This window comes from Zootoca vivipara, chromosome 5, assembly GCF_965207765.1.
Source record: "Zootoca vivipara chromosome 5, rZooViv2.hap1.1, whole genome shotgun sequence".
In the NCBI taxonomy this organism is placed as follows: Eukaryota; Metazoa; Chordata; class Lepidosauria; order Squamata; family Lacertidae; genus Zootoca; species Zootoca vivipara.
This window is the reverse complement of record NC_142588.1, coordinates 31,049,434-31,064,895: the sequence shown is the minus strand read 5'-3', so window position 1 is coordinate 31,064,895 and position 15,462 is coordinate 31,049,434.

Below are 15,462 nucleotides of genomic sequence, written 5' to 3'. Positions count from 1 at the left end.
GATGCAGCTCTCCTCCCAGTGATCATCTGTGGCTAGGGCCTCAGGAAGACACAACAGAGGAGAGGAAACAGGAAACCGCTTGCTGCAGAATGAAGAAAACATCATTTGGAGGGAAGTGACAGGCAGCTCCTCAGAGGGAGAAAAGCTACCGGTATTAAGTGTTCCCTTTTCAAACCACATCCTCCTTCCCCCCCCTTCCCAGCCCTGCTGCCACTTACAATGCCCCAGATCAAATTCACCTGTGCAGCCTTGGGAGATGTAAGGCCAGAACAGAGTAGAAAAACTCAACCCTGGAAAATGACCTGAATGAGGAAAGGCAGAATGCTGCTTCTATAAGAACTCCTGCATTAATCACCATCATAAGGGGAGCTCAGTTGAATGGGCACAGAGGCAGAAGCAGTGAAATCTTGTTTCTCAAAGGCACATGCTGCAGGGAAAGTCTTCCACCTGCATCCATGCAGCATCTTTTAATGTTTCATTTTGGGAAGTAGTGTGTTGAGGATTCCAAGCTAAACACTAAATGGCAATGATGTAGTGGCCTGATGCAGTCTTCAGTACAATCCCTTTGCCTGGCATTCAGATGATACATCTGAGCACACAGCATAGAGACTGCTCCCCGGTCTGGGACCTTTGTGAGATGAAGGAATTTTATCCTACTCATGTTCACAAGTCCCACTGAGCTCAATTAAAATTTACGGTACCTACTGCAATCTAAGCCTGAGCTTAGGCTAAGGCTATTGAAAGCAATGCGTTTAAATACATCTGATTCTTCATGAGCCTGGCTTGTTTATATAGAGTTGCTCATTTGAGAAAATACTAGCTTGAGGTTACTTAAACTATCTTCTTAATTTTGATAAATATTTTATGGGTATAGTCTGGGGACAAAAAAGGTTCAAGTAAGGGTTTGCAAAATAAAACACTGCTGAGCTTTGCTTCTATGAGAAACTCCATTTTTTTGGCTTCAACTCCCCCTATTTTATCTGCCTATATAAATTGTGCTTGTTATGCAAACCAGATTAGCGCATTGATGTGGGTTATCTCCCAGCTGTGGCTTCTTTTTGAAGGCAGTTTTATGTTTAATAGGGACACCCAGCATAATAGCTCTGCAAACATAATGCAGTGCACACAATGGCACTTCACTTCCTTTGTATCCCATTTCAAACTGTAGCTTATACCTTCAGCTTCCCTTGGGGATCTAATAGCACTTCGAACAAAATTAAACCCTATTTCTATCGAAAGAGAAGCCAATGTGCTCAATGTGTGGATGGATGTTGCAGATGAGAGTAAGGAGCTACATGACCTTGGGACTTCTGCTTTCAACATTCATTTCTACTTGGTTCATGTATGAAGGGGGCTTGAGAATGTGGAGAGTGGTTTCTGATTCCTAGAACTACCTACGAACACCCAGGAAGGAAAATGCAGTTGCAAAGTGGATACTATAAAGATACAAAAATAAAGGTTTAGCCCTGTGAAGCTGCCATATAGGATGGAAGAGGAGTTGGATTAAGAGATTCAGGCAGGAATAGTTGAAAATTTGAGAAACAAATTAAAAGCTGATGAGACAACAGAGACTGTGGATAAAGGAAGCATCTCAAGATTGTGGAGAGGAGAACAGCAGCCTTCTGCTCACCTGCAACATTGCATGCAGATTCCATAATTGACAGCAAACAGCACAAACAGTAGCGCAGGAGTGGGGGAGATTTTGGCAAGAAACTGAGTCTTGGGGACCACAAACTAGTTTCTGGACCTATATGTCCCTTGTACGGTATATCTTGCCATGAGAAGTGACAACAAGGAGAGGCTGGACTAACTGAGCATTTAATCTGAGCACTGATACTGGCTCTGGAAAGAAATAAGGAGCCGACGGGATGAAAAGCATCAACTCACATGATCACAACGCTGCTAAGTGGATAAAGGTGGTCTTCCGTACTGGGCTACTCCACCTTTAAGAGTTCTGTAGAAGAGTGGATTGTCACAGAAACTACACCTCCTGAAATCCCATTCTTTGCACAACCATTAAAGGTGTACAAGCCCTGCCCCCCCCCACTTTTTATTTATTTATTTTCATCTTGCCACCTAGTATAGGCAGCAGAATTCTTAACAAGAAGTGAAACTGGAAGAAAAGCCAGCTGGAAAACAAAGCATTACACTAATCCAAATGAGAAGTAATCGAAGCCTGAACCAGCGTCTTCAGCAGGTGATTCCTGTACCTTGTTGGAGCTGCCCATGCTTTTGTATGCTTCAGCAAGTCACCCACCCACCTTGGCAATGTGCCCGACCCTGAAGTTGTAACAAGCTGAGATCAGAAGCTCCCTGCTTTTATCTTCCCACCTTGAAACGCCTGCTGTGGAGTGCACCTGAAGCAAATGTCTTTCAGTTGTTTCCTATATCACTGTCCTGGGATTGTATTACACTGGAACCTCGGTTTATGAACACCTTGGTTTACGAATTTTCGGTTTACGAACGCCGCGGACCCATCTGGAACAGATTAATTCACTTTCCATTACTTTCAATGGGAAAGTTCGCTTCAGTTTATGAACAGACTTCCGGAACCAATTGTGTTAATAAACCGAGGTACTACTGTAGATGCTTGATGAATGCGTGTATTTCTCATATGTAAGCAGTGATATTAATATATGATCATACGCTTCCTACATCGCCGAAATAATCACATCGGTCTGGGCAATCTCACCGACTGAACGCTACAAACTGTTCTTCCATTACAGTGACCTTCGCCATGCTAAGTCCCTGTGAAAACGCATGGAGGCATCTTTGAACAGTTAGATGAGGCCCTGTTTCCACGGCCACTGGACTCTCTGCACCATTAGCAGCGGTGGACTTGGGTAAAATAATGTGCTGAGTGGGGACAAAATTCAGAACCCTCCCTCCTCTTGCCTTCCATTCTGTGCATGCTCTCAAGTGCATTTTGTCATAGTTTTGCATCACTTCTGCTTAATTATCTGGGGGACGGGACCATAGCTGCCAAGTTTTCCCTTTTCTCGCGAGGAAGCCTATTCAGCATAAGGGAAAATCCCTGTAAAAAAGGGATAACTTGGCAGCTATGGACGGGACGGCCCACACCGCCCTAAATCTGGAGCTGACCATTAGACTGAGTGAGCTGACTACCGCAGGCAGCTGATTTGGGGTGTCATGACAAAGCATCAAATCGAAAATTTATATATATATATTTGTTACTGTACAGAGGGAGGTGCTTTGGGGGTTTTGTGCCTCAGGTGCCACTGTGATAAAATGGTTCAACTCCTAGGTGCAGGGCTCTTTCCAGAGAGTGATGTTGGGTGGCTTCTGCTCTGTCCAGTTGCAAATTTTCTGTATTGTTCCACGGGATTCTACTTTGTCCCCAATGCTTTTAAATATCTATATGAAGCTGCTGTGTGCAGTCATCAGAGGATTTGGGGGTCTGGTGTCACCAATATGCTGGTGACACATTCCTCTACCACTCTTTACTATCTAAGCCATATGTGTTGGTGTTGAACCACTGCCTGGAGGCTGCATTGGATTGGAACTGGGGCTAATAAATGGAAACTGAATTCTGAAAAGACAGAGACCGGTGCTTCTTGTATATGAGCTTGATATGTTCTACTGAGAGCTGCACTCCACCTGAATGAACAGGTACTGAAGGTGTTGTTTAGATCAGCTTTTCCCCATTCCATATGAATCTCACCATATCTCTTTTCCTTTCCGGAAAACATCAAACCCCCCCCCCCCAAGTATTGGAATGGTTTGAAATAAAAAGATCATTTTGGGAAGTATATTCATCTTAACTACCGAGATTCTGCCCATAGAGAGAGTTGTAAGCTTGTCCAGTTTTCCATATTTTCCTTATCCTCTTTCCATACTTTGGTGTAGTATCTTCATAAAGTTTAATACCCTTTGTTGATTTCTTTGATGGACATTCAATTGTGTGCACCATTTCAAAAAAAGCCTGGGGTGCCCTGAATTCTGGGTGTGTGCTTACTTTCTGATCATCATCTAACACTTACTATGAATCTTCCCCTACTTTAAAGATAGTTTACCTGCAATGTTCTAGAGGGTTTTTCTGTGGGTGCGGTGCCTTTTTAACGTTTATTTTCTTATAGTTGTTCTTAAAAGAGTGCTTTGATAATACGAAGACAGAACATCAAAGTAACCCATAATAATAGCTTTTTGTATTTACACAGTCCCATTAAGGAGAGGATCTCAAAAGTGTTTTCTGTTTCTTAAATAACAAATACAATTAGTTGCAAAATATCGTTTCCTTGAGGTCACAGAAGCACCTAATCTGAGGTCACTTACTTTAACTTCACAAAGAATTTCCCCTGGAACAAATGGTTGGTTGCTTTCTGCCACGCCATGCAATTGCCTTCTGAAACTTTCCCTGTTAGTCGCCAAGCACATGGGGTCTGCAATCCTGTGCACGCTTACCTGAGAGTAATCTTAGTTGAACATAGTGGGACTTCTGAGGACTAGAATGGATCAACTAGTTTCCTCTGCAATGGAGCTTGGTTGAAATAATTTATTGATTCAAATGTGATATTAAATTATAAATCACATTGTGACCATTAATATTTTTGTTTGGTTGTAAACTAGAACCAGTTGCCTGATCACACAAGGTCAAAATTTTTGTCTGCAATTCCTTGTACATTTATCTGAGACTGAACACGTGGAACTTACTTTTCAATAAACGTGCATAGGGATGAGACAACAAATGGCCACATTATGATTCAGGCAATGCATTTAAACTCACAGGATTCAGGGGAACCTTTGACCAGTGCAAGGCTCTTACTCTACAAGGCTTTTTTCCAACTTAGCATACATTTGTTGTGTGAGAAAAAAACCTGAAATCTAGAAGTATACTTCTCTTAGTGCCAGATTGTTGAGTCTACCGGTATTGCACAGTACCTCAAGACGTCTACTAGCGTAAGGCACTGGAAAAACTCTTACACCCCGCCTTGCAAAAAGTGTACTGGCACAAAACAAAACTTTGTACAATCTCATGCATAAGGTTTGCCTAACTCTCAGTGTTTGCTGGTTTGCAAACTCCTTCACTAACTCATACAGTAGTTTGCAGGCACTAACAGCATGTTAAGCCTGAGAAGAAGACTAAGGGGAGACACAATGAAAGTGCTCTTCCAATACATGAAGGACTGTCACAAAGGAGATCTCTGCTGCCCCAGAAGACAGGACTATATTGAATGGGCTCAAGTTACAGGAGTGTAGATTTCAGTTGACCATTAGGGGAAACATTGCCAGGGTAAAAGCTGCCCAACAATGGAATCAATTATCTACAAAGGCACTGGGCCGTCCCTTCTATCCCTCTCTGGAGGTCTTGAAGCAGAGGATGGAGAGCTTTCTGTTGCAGATGCTCTAGCTCTGGATTTTCTGGATCAGGTAAGGGGTTGGACTCCAAGTCTCCTCTCCCTATAATCATGGATTTCTAATACAATTCGGTCCTTGCAGCATTCTTGGTTATTTTAAAAGGTTATTGCAGCTACAAGGGTTACAACTACAAGCCACAGTTGAACACAATATTTTTGTTTGATCTTAATTCCTTCAGTAGGACCGGCCTAAATTTGTGATATAGCATGCATGCTTTCATGTTTGATGGTACTGTTCACATGATAGATATTCAAGAGAGAGTAAAGTCATAGGCAGACCTGATATTTCCATGTTAAAGCACACTATGAAGCTCTTGCCTGGTGCTTGGCTGTGGTGCACTGTTACAGACTTATTTAGAGTCTCATAGTTCAATAGGCCTTGTAATTCAGCAAAGGATCCCAGCAACTAGTGCCATGAGGCAACCCCAGCAGGACTATCGGGCAAGACATTCAGTGCTCCATTTAGCAGAATGTGCTGGAGGGTCCCCAAAGGCATATTTTGAAATATGGGAAGTGATACACATAATTACCATCTAAAACAGGTTGGGGAATCTCCATATTATGCTGGGGAACCTCCATATTATGCTGGACTTGGACTCCCATCCACATGCTGCCTGAGGCTGATGGAAGTTCAACAACACCTGGAAGGTGAGGTTCCCCAGCCCTGATCTAAAGAGACCCGATTTCAAGATCATGAAGGTCGGAGTCTAAAATTTTCCTAAATGCACCACTTACTGGAGTCCTAAATTAATAATGGGGAAAGTCTTGCAAGCATGCAGCCCAATCACACGCATGTTTGTTTATTCATAAGCCATGGCGATTATACTCAGTGGGCTTTATTCTAAAGTAAATGTGAACGGCCTTTTCTAACAATAACCCCCTTTGTCAGTTTTGATTATTTTAGATTGCTTGTACTTTTATTTTTATAACATTGTTAACTACCTCGGTTGAGGTATGCCCCCAAATGTGGCATATAAATAACCCTGCAAATAAATGAATGAACGAGACTGCAACGTTCATTACATTAGATATGCCCACAATGTTCAATTCAGGACACACAATTTCCCTCTTAAAACAAATACCACCCTCCTGACAATTCACTTGCCAAGCATGTGTAGTTTTAATTCCATTTTGGCTGCAGAAGGGTACAGAGAATCAGGTTAAACCTTCTTCAAGCTTCCTTGTTTGATCCCACTAAGTAAGTGATATGTACAGGGTTTTTTGAATAAAAAAACCACTTACTGAAAAGCGGCGGGGGGAGCAGGTGATTTGCTTTCTGGTAGAGAAGTTTTAATGATTAAACAAAAGAAAAGAACAAGGTACGCCACCTGCTTAAGCTGTTCTCTCCTGTTCTTCTAATTTGGCTACAGGGCTGGGTAACTGAATCTTGATCCCATTTGAGGTTGGGAAATGCATACAGGTGGCCAAATATCCAATTATTTCAGTTCTAATAAAAACTACTGTTGTAAAGAGAGAGAGAAAGTTGTTTATTAAACCTCATCTTTTTCTTCAACAAAGGGATTTGATCCCTGAGCAATTAAAAAAATGCTTTAATTTTATTTATATGTGCTTGATTCTTCTCTCTCTCTCTCTCCCTCTCTCTCCCTCTCTTTGCCAATAATTAAAGGTTTTGGAAATAGTATTGAGGGTAGGGAACATCTGCAGTGCCAGTATTGCTCCAGGAACACAACGGGAAAATGAGGAGAACCCACTTATTGCCTTATATTTTTGCAGATAGTCGCTCAGATTCGGGAAGAGGTAGACTCCACTGTGGGAGCAGGGGCGGGGGAGTGCTAGAGTCCTGTCTAGTCAAGTTGCATGGGATCAGTTCCAATCTGTTACCCCCGAGGATGTGGACAGGCTGCTTGGATGAGTGAAACCAACCACGTCTCCTTGATCCTTGCCCATCCTGGCTTAGAAAAGCTAGCCAGGAAGGGCTGGGCGATGGGCTTCGCAGGGTGGTGAATGCTTCTCTCTGTGAGGGAGCCTTCCCAGACCCATTGAAAGAGGCGGTTATTAAACCTTAAAAAACCATCTTTAGATGGCCAACTATCACCCAGTCAAATCTTCCATTCTTGGGCAAGGTGATTGAGCAAGTGGTTGCTGAACAACTCCAGGCATGCCTGGAAGAAGCAGACCATTTGGATCCCTTCTAGTCGGGATTCAGGCTCATCATGGGACTGAAACTGCCATAGTCGCACTGGTCAATGATCTCCAGCGGGCTAGGGACAAAGGTGAGAGCTGTTTCCTAATCCTGCTGGATCTCTCAGTGGCTTTTGACACCATCAACCATAACATCCTTCTGGACCGTCTAGAGGGCTTGGGAGCTGGGGGAACTGTTATACAGTGATTCCGCTCCTTCCTCCTGGGCCGTGTTCAGAAAGTGGTGTGGGTGGGGGTGAGTGTTCAGACCCCTGGGCTCTCATTTGTGGGGTGCCTCAAGGTTCTGTCCTCTCCCCCATGCTTTTCAGCATTTACATGCAGCCGCTGGGAGAGATCATCAGGGGGTTTGGGCTGGGTGTTCATCAGTATGGAGATGATACCCAGCTCTACTTCTCTTTCAAATCAGAACCAGTGAAGGCAGTGAAGGTCCTGTGTGAGTGTCTGGAGGCGGTTGGAGGATGGATGGTGGCTAACAGATTGATGTTGAATGCTGACAAGACAGAAGTACTGTTTGTGGGGGCAGGAGGCGGGCAGGTGTGGAGGACTCCCTGGTCCTTAATGGGGTAACTGTGCCCCTGAAGGACCAGGTGTGCAGCCTGGGAGTCATTTTGGACTCACAGCTGTCCATGGAGGGCAGCTGTTTATCAGCTCCATCTGGTATGCAGGCTGAGACCCTACCTGCCTGCAGACTGTCTCGCCAGAGTGGTGCATGCTCTAGTTATCTCTCGCTTGGACTACTACAATGCGTTCTTTGAAGGTGACCTGGAAACTACAACTAATCCAGAATGCGGCAGCTAGACTGGTGACTGGGAGCGACCGCCGAGACCACATAACGCCGGTCCTGAAAGACCTACATTAGCTCCCAGTACGTTTCCGAGCACAATTCAAAGTGTTGGTGTTGATCTTTAAAGCCCTAAATGGCCTCGGTCCAGTATACCTGAAGGAGCGTCTCCACCCCCATCGTTCTGCCCGGACACTGAGGTCCAGCGCCGAGGGTCTTCTGACGGTTCCCTTGCTACGAGAAGCCAAGTTACAGGGAACCAGGCAGAGGGCCTTCTCGGTAGTGGCACCCACCCTGTGGAACACCCTCCCACCAGAGGTCAAAGAAAACAACAATTACCAGACCTTTAGAAGGCATCTCAAGGCAGCCCTGTTTAAGGAAGCTTTTAATGTTTGATTTCTGTATTTTAATGTTTTGTTGGAAGCCGCCCTGAGTGGCTGGGGGAACCCGGCCAGATGGGCGGGGTATAAATAATAAATTATTATTATTATTATTATTATTATTATTATTATTATTATTATTAGGAATTGTGCCAGAGTTTTGCTTCCTGAGGCACTAAGGCAGGCATCCCCAAACTGCGGCCCTCCAGATGTTTTAGCCTACAACTCCCATGATCCCTAGCTAACAGCACCAGTGGTCGGGGAAGATGGGAATTGTAGTCCAAAACATCTGGAGGGCCAAAGTTTGGGGATGCCTGCACTAAGGTATGTTAAGGACTACAAACTTACTTTGTCTAAAAATGCAAGCTAAGGTTCTCAGGATTCTGTAAAAGTTAACAGAGTTATCCACTGCACATGGCACTGTAGTTTTCTAAGCCTTCTGCATTTGCTCACTACTGCAGATGTATTTATAACACCTATTAGATATTTGTCTTGAAGGGCAAGCTGGAGAAATGGTGAAGCAAGGAGCAGGTTGGCTGACAAGTAATGAATGGAACTAAAGTACTACTGCTGGAGACAGCAGCTGTCTGGTTTCTAAGAGACGGAGTGCATTAGCTGCATGGAGGGCTTGATTTCTGTAAACCTAATTTAGTTTTCTTTTATGAGAGGATGAGACCTGAGGCTGTAGAAATGTAGAGGGATTCAAGAGGAAATGAAATTTCAGGTCTGACAGGTTATGTGTGTGCGAGAGTGATGAGTCAAAGAATTTGTTGTGTCTGGAGATGAAAGATAACCTGATGATATGTAGAGAGCAGAAAGTACTATTTAACTAAGGATGCTGTGTTGCCCATCATGGAGAAAGGATGCCCTACTTGGACAACTCAGAAAGTCGCTTTGCTATATTGCTCTCCCACAAGGACCATGCTGCTAGAAGACATTTATTATAATTTTGATGTAGTGTTTTCTTTTTAACCTATTACTTAAAAGCAAACTCTCTTTGCTCCATAGCATGTACTTTCTGAATCACTACAAATCATGCCAAACCTATCAATACCCCCCCACTTTTGCTTCTCTATTGCACAGCACTGTACACTGTACCCCCTCAGTAAACATATTGTCCCTCCCCCTGACCCAAAACAGGTCTAAACCCCCATCTCCATTAATGTAACAAAAGGAATGTTAGAAACCAGGACAGAAGTGCTAGCATTATAACCAGTAAAAATGAATGCAACAAACCCCATGTCTGAAGGCAGCCCTAGAATCATGCACTTGGAAGGGACTGCCAAGGAAATCTAGTTCAGATCCCAACAAACACAGAAAACTCTCTATGATCACAAAACAAAACAGAGATTCTCATTCAGAAGTAAAACGAAAACATTGTAATTTATTATCATAGAATCATAGAATTAGAAGGGACTCTGGGAATAATTTAGTTCAACTACCTGCAATGTAGGAATATGATATGCAGCTGTTCATTATGGGGATCGAACCTGCAACCTTGGCATTGTCAGCATCACACTCTAGCATAACCTTGGCATTATCTGGCTATTATTATGTAATGTTTACTGTTGGTTTAAATAGATGTTACATAAAACATTTATGGTGTTATTCTTGCTTTATGGAGATAGCTAGGAATTTGCTCTAGTTCCTTTCCCTTTACAATAACTTGAGACAAGTGCCCTTCCTAAATCCACCCTCTATTAATTAGCAGGCTTGTTAAGAGAGTTTTACCTTATGTTTCTTCTGGGTCAGTGTTAGGTTCCTTTCTAGCTTTACGAAGGGTCTCATCAGAAGTCTTCACTCAGGACAGCTTCCCTCTGCAGTCACCATGATCTAGAGATAGAAGAGAAATTGGATTCCATTCATATTTAAAGACAAACCAACTTGATTCAATAGGTGAATCAGAACATAGACATCATTTGATATTCCCACTTTTCTCAATTTTGCAGTGCGGTTCTGCAGTCAAGCAAACTAAGGAATTGATTCAAAAGTGCTTATACAGTACTAGGGTAAGCATAAAAATGCATGCATTGGTGAAAATAGCATACAAAAAAAACACATTTTTGCTAATATTGCTTTGTAAAAAACCTGTTAGGCAAAAGTTGCATACAAAAATGTGTGTCCAGTATTGTACTAGGAGAAATGCATACTATATTGCTGATGATTTTCATTTTAAAAATGTAAACTGATGTGAAAGGATGCAGAACTGAATTTAAGATTATAAATATTATAAATACTGAAAGAAACCAAAATGGACAGATTTGCCCATCCCTACCTTGGCCTCAGCTCTTCCAAAGCCTGATGCTCAAATCACTCACTATGCTCTTGGAAGCCTTCTTAGCTCTCACCTCAAGTAATTTCAAATTCCAGGTGGGCTCCCCCAGCTGCTGCTACTTCAATCTCTCTCTCAGATTATTATTTTTTCATTTACAGTACACCAAAGACTGTCCAACTGACTTACTCCAAACAGTGCCGGACCTGACCTTATATTCCTTTCAGTCAGGACTATCAAGCCAATCCATTTGTTCCTGTTGGAATTCTATTGGCCTATAACTACGGACCAATAGATTTGAATGGAATGTCCACCAAATGACCAGCCATCAGCTGCCCATATTTGGATGCTACTGCTCGGTATACAGTATATATAAAAATCAAAACACAGCATGTACTCTGCCATCTTCTTAGCAACAGGGATCAATTTTGACAGTTTAACTGTCACTTGGCCCACTGCTGGCTGACCTTGTATATTTCGGCTCTAGTCAATGTAAAAGACATGTTTATTCTTCTTACAGTTAACTATTTACATTCTGATCAGCATTTATATTATTAAAACACTCTTACAATAAAACACTTCCCAGAATATGGTTTTTATACTGAGGAGAAAGCTGTCTCTGGAAGAATGGCAGCCTTGGCAATTTGTAATAAATATACTTCAAATAAGACATCTTCCTGGCAACAACAGAAACAGGGACAGGAACCAGAAAACATGGTCAAAGCCTGAGAATTTGTAGAAAACACAAAAGCATAATTTTTAAATTGATAGGGTTCACAATTTTTAAATTGTGAGTTCTTAGGGCCGACACACAAAAAAACCAGGTAAAGTTGGTCCAAAGTTGCGTTTCAGTCCACCATCTTGCATCAAAATGATACCCAGCTGTCCTGAATACCCCCAGCCATATTTTGGAAACACTCGTGCTGCATTTGGCAATGATATTTTAAGAGGTGGCCGAACCTATGCCAAAATATGGGCAAAGTCATGCCAAAACCATGTTTTGGACTGTCATCTTGAATTCAAATCACAGCCAACAGTCTAATATTGACAAAAAATCAGGAAGCCTTGTGCCAAGTTTGGTGATGATATCTCAGGATGTGGCCAAACCTATAGAGCAATAGTTTTTAACCAGTGTCCCCTCCCTCCTCTGATGCCTTCGTGTCTCTGGCTCCCAATGGCTTGCAGCATTGGCTACAAGCTCCTCGGGGGAATGGTGCCTCTGTGGTTGGCTGGGGGGTGCTTCCCAGGCCCCAGTGGGGCAGTGTGAGGAGGCACCTCTCTGTGGGGCAGGATGGGCAGCTCAGAAACCAGGCCAGCAGCTGTGGCTGCCCAGAGGACTCCTTAGGAGAGAAGAGAGGAGGGGAGGCTGAGGGCACACTCCACAAGGGAGAGTGTTTGAAAAGGTGTGAGAGGCTGCCAGCTCTGCAGGCAAGGGGTGACATAACTGGGCTCCTGAGCCCCACAGGGGTGCCCTAGAAAGAATGCATTTGGTCAAGGGAGCCATGGACTTTAAAAGGTTGAAAACTTCTGCCATAGAGAAAAGACAGACAGACTATCAAACCACTGTTCAGAACATACAGTAGACACACACCTGCATGTTGTGCCCCTAAACTTGCACAACAGAGAGTTTAAGTTTATCTTCTGGGTTTCTCTGCTTTGAATCCACTCATCATCTTTCTCTACATATTACCTTGAAAAAAGCACTTCATAGCTATCTTCACTGAGCCATCCATTCTTCTTAGGTATTTTCCATATGTTTCTGTTGAAAGCAGTTTGCCAGTTGGCTGTTTCTCCCCCGAAGAGATATACGTTGCACTTAAATAAACATGATTATACCCTATGTGAAACTACAGGTTTTTTTCCAAATGGTAAAAATAAAGCAGCCAAAGTTTTAGAGACTTAAATTAGATTGTGGGTTGCCCAACAATTTAACTTCCAATTGGCTTGTGGTTCTTCTCCTTAGCAAGGAGATTTACGGCCCTTGAACTGGGGTTGGGGGGAATCTTTCTAAGAAGGACTAAAGCACATAGTGGCAGTCAGAGCAATGAATTATTTGTGCAGATAAGCTACTGGAAACATATTTAAAGATCAAATCCTATGCATACTTTTCTAGGAGTTAAGTCTGACTAAACACAGTGGGACTTGCTCCTGAGTAAGCATGCATTGGGTTGGGCAATTACAGAGCAGTCTTGATGCAGCTTGCAGGATGAAGGGAATGGTAGAGCTACCACTGTGTTCACAACCATGGCAACTCCTGCTGTTCGGGGTGGAAGGTGGTGGCCTGTTTTTCTCGTTGCCCCAGCTTCAGGCTGGCACAACAGAGGAACTGTAGAAGCTTTGGATCCAGGGCAGGCATAGGCAACCTCTGCCCGCCAGATGTTTTGGGACTACAATTCCCATCATCCCTGACCACTAGTCCTGTTAGCTAGGGATCATGGGAGTTGTAGTCCCAAAACATCTGGGGGTCTATGGCCAGTCGAGATCCACCCTGCCCCCTTTTAGATCCCTTCTGCCCACTACCACTACTTATGGAGCAATGGTCTGACACAATACAAGGCAGCTTCCTATGTTCCTAAACAAGGTAAACAATGACCCCTCTAGCCCAATATTGTCTATTGAACTCAGTCACTCTCCAGAGTTTCAAGCGGGTCTTTCACAACACCTGCTATTTGACTCTTTTTACAGGATATACCAAGGACTGAACCAGGGATCTTCCACATGCAAAAACCGTTGCTCTACTACTAAGCTATGGTTCTTTCCTTGGAAGGATATGTCAGCGCTAAAGGGCAAGCCTTGCCTTCCTTTTAAATGAAACAGCAGCAAACACAAGTAAGGCCACCCCTTTGCAAAAGGACTTGCCCTCCCTACCCATCACATGAGGATTACGTTTCGCTCCCCTATAGCAGTGTTTCCCAACCAGTGTGCCTCCAGATGTTTTGGGACTACAACTCCCATCATCCCTAGCTAGCAAGACCAGTGGTCAGGATTGATGGGAGTTGTAGTCCCAAAACATCTGGAGGCACACTGGTTGGGAAACACTGCCCTATAGCACTGACGATGAAAACTAATTTTTTTGTATTTTTTTAAAACAAAAACTTTAAAAGATAATAATTTAGAGATCTCCTTGTCACATTACATATGTATATGTATGTGTGCCATTAAGATGATGAAGTATGGCTAACCCTTTGCATGCCTGCTGATATTGCTGTCAAAATTGATCCCCCTCAAGCTATTTTTTTGCTCTGAAGGGAAAAGGGAAACAGATTTATGTATTACACACTGGTAGTCTTGTCAGGCAGCTGTGGCCGATGTGTGCTCAGTCGGGAACTCTGCTTGTCTGCATCTCCTTAATGGGCCACTTGGCCCACAGTACAGTGGTACCTCTACTTATGAATTTAATGCGTTCTGAACGCACATTTGTAAGTCGGGAAAATTTGTAAGTCGAATCCCATAGGAATGCATTGGGAGAAAAAAATCGTAAGTAGAAGCAACCCTATCTAAAAATTCGTAAGTAGAAAAAATCCTATCTAAACCACATCCAAGATGGCGGACAGAGCTCCATTCGTAAGTAGAAACATTCGTAAGTAGAGTTATTCGTAAGTAGAGGTACCACTGTAATTATTCCTTCCCCCCCAACCCAACCCCACTATATTCAGAAAAGATCAGCAGCATCAATTCTTGTGGATCATGCCATTCAGCTAGAATGGGGGATGCTGCGACCTGCAACACTAATTTGGTGTCAGCTGTAGAAGGAGCTAAACAACAGGAACAGGAAATAAGTACCCAAAGCCTGCCAGCTGCCAGCCAAATTCCAACCTGCTTAAATGACTTTCTAGTCCAACTTGCTAAAAACTGTGATCTTGAGTTAAAGATAGCACATTGCAAATAACATAGGGCAAAGGTTGGTTTGAACTGAATGGACCCTTAGTTTTAGTTTACCAAACTTGGAATAGCCACATAAGTCTTGTTTATTTATGGCTTGACAGTACAAAATACTGGGCATCTACTCTAAGGTGCCAAGCACCCTCAATTTTCTAAGCACAAAGAGAGACCAGAAGACCCTTGATAGCAGGTTGCTTGTCTGTTTGGCATGCACAGTATATTTAGGGATACGCTGAAATGAGAGACTGTGTACAAAATAAGGACTTAGCATCTCTCCTTTAAACTGTGAACAAATGCACTACCGGCAGGCTGGATTCTGGGTTAGGCCCAAAGCCTAACCAGAATTCAGTGTCCACTAAACTTCTAGAAATTAATGTTTGTAGACAAACCTTCATTTATGTCCCAATGCTTTCTCTACTACGTTAGTATTAGTCATGTTCCATTGATGCAAACTAGAAGTGTTAAGTGTCCAAGTGTACCATGAAAGTTGGTACACCAAAGACCTGGCTTGATGCTTCTTCCTGGTATCCAGCCTGTTATTCTTGTTTTGATCCCACTTGACCTTTTGACAGACCCTGCTCCATCAATTTGGGCTGCTCCATAAGTGTG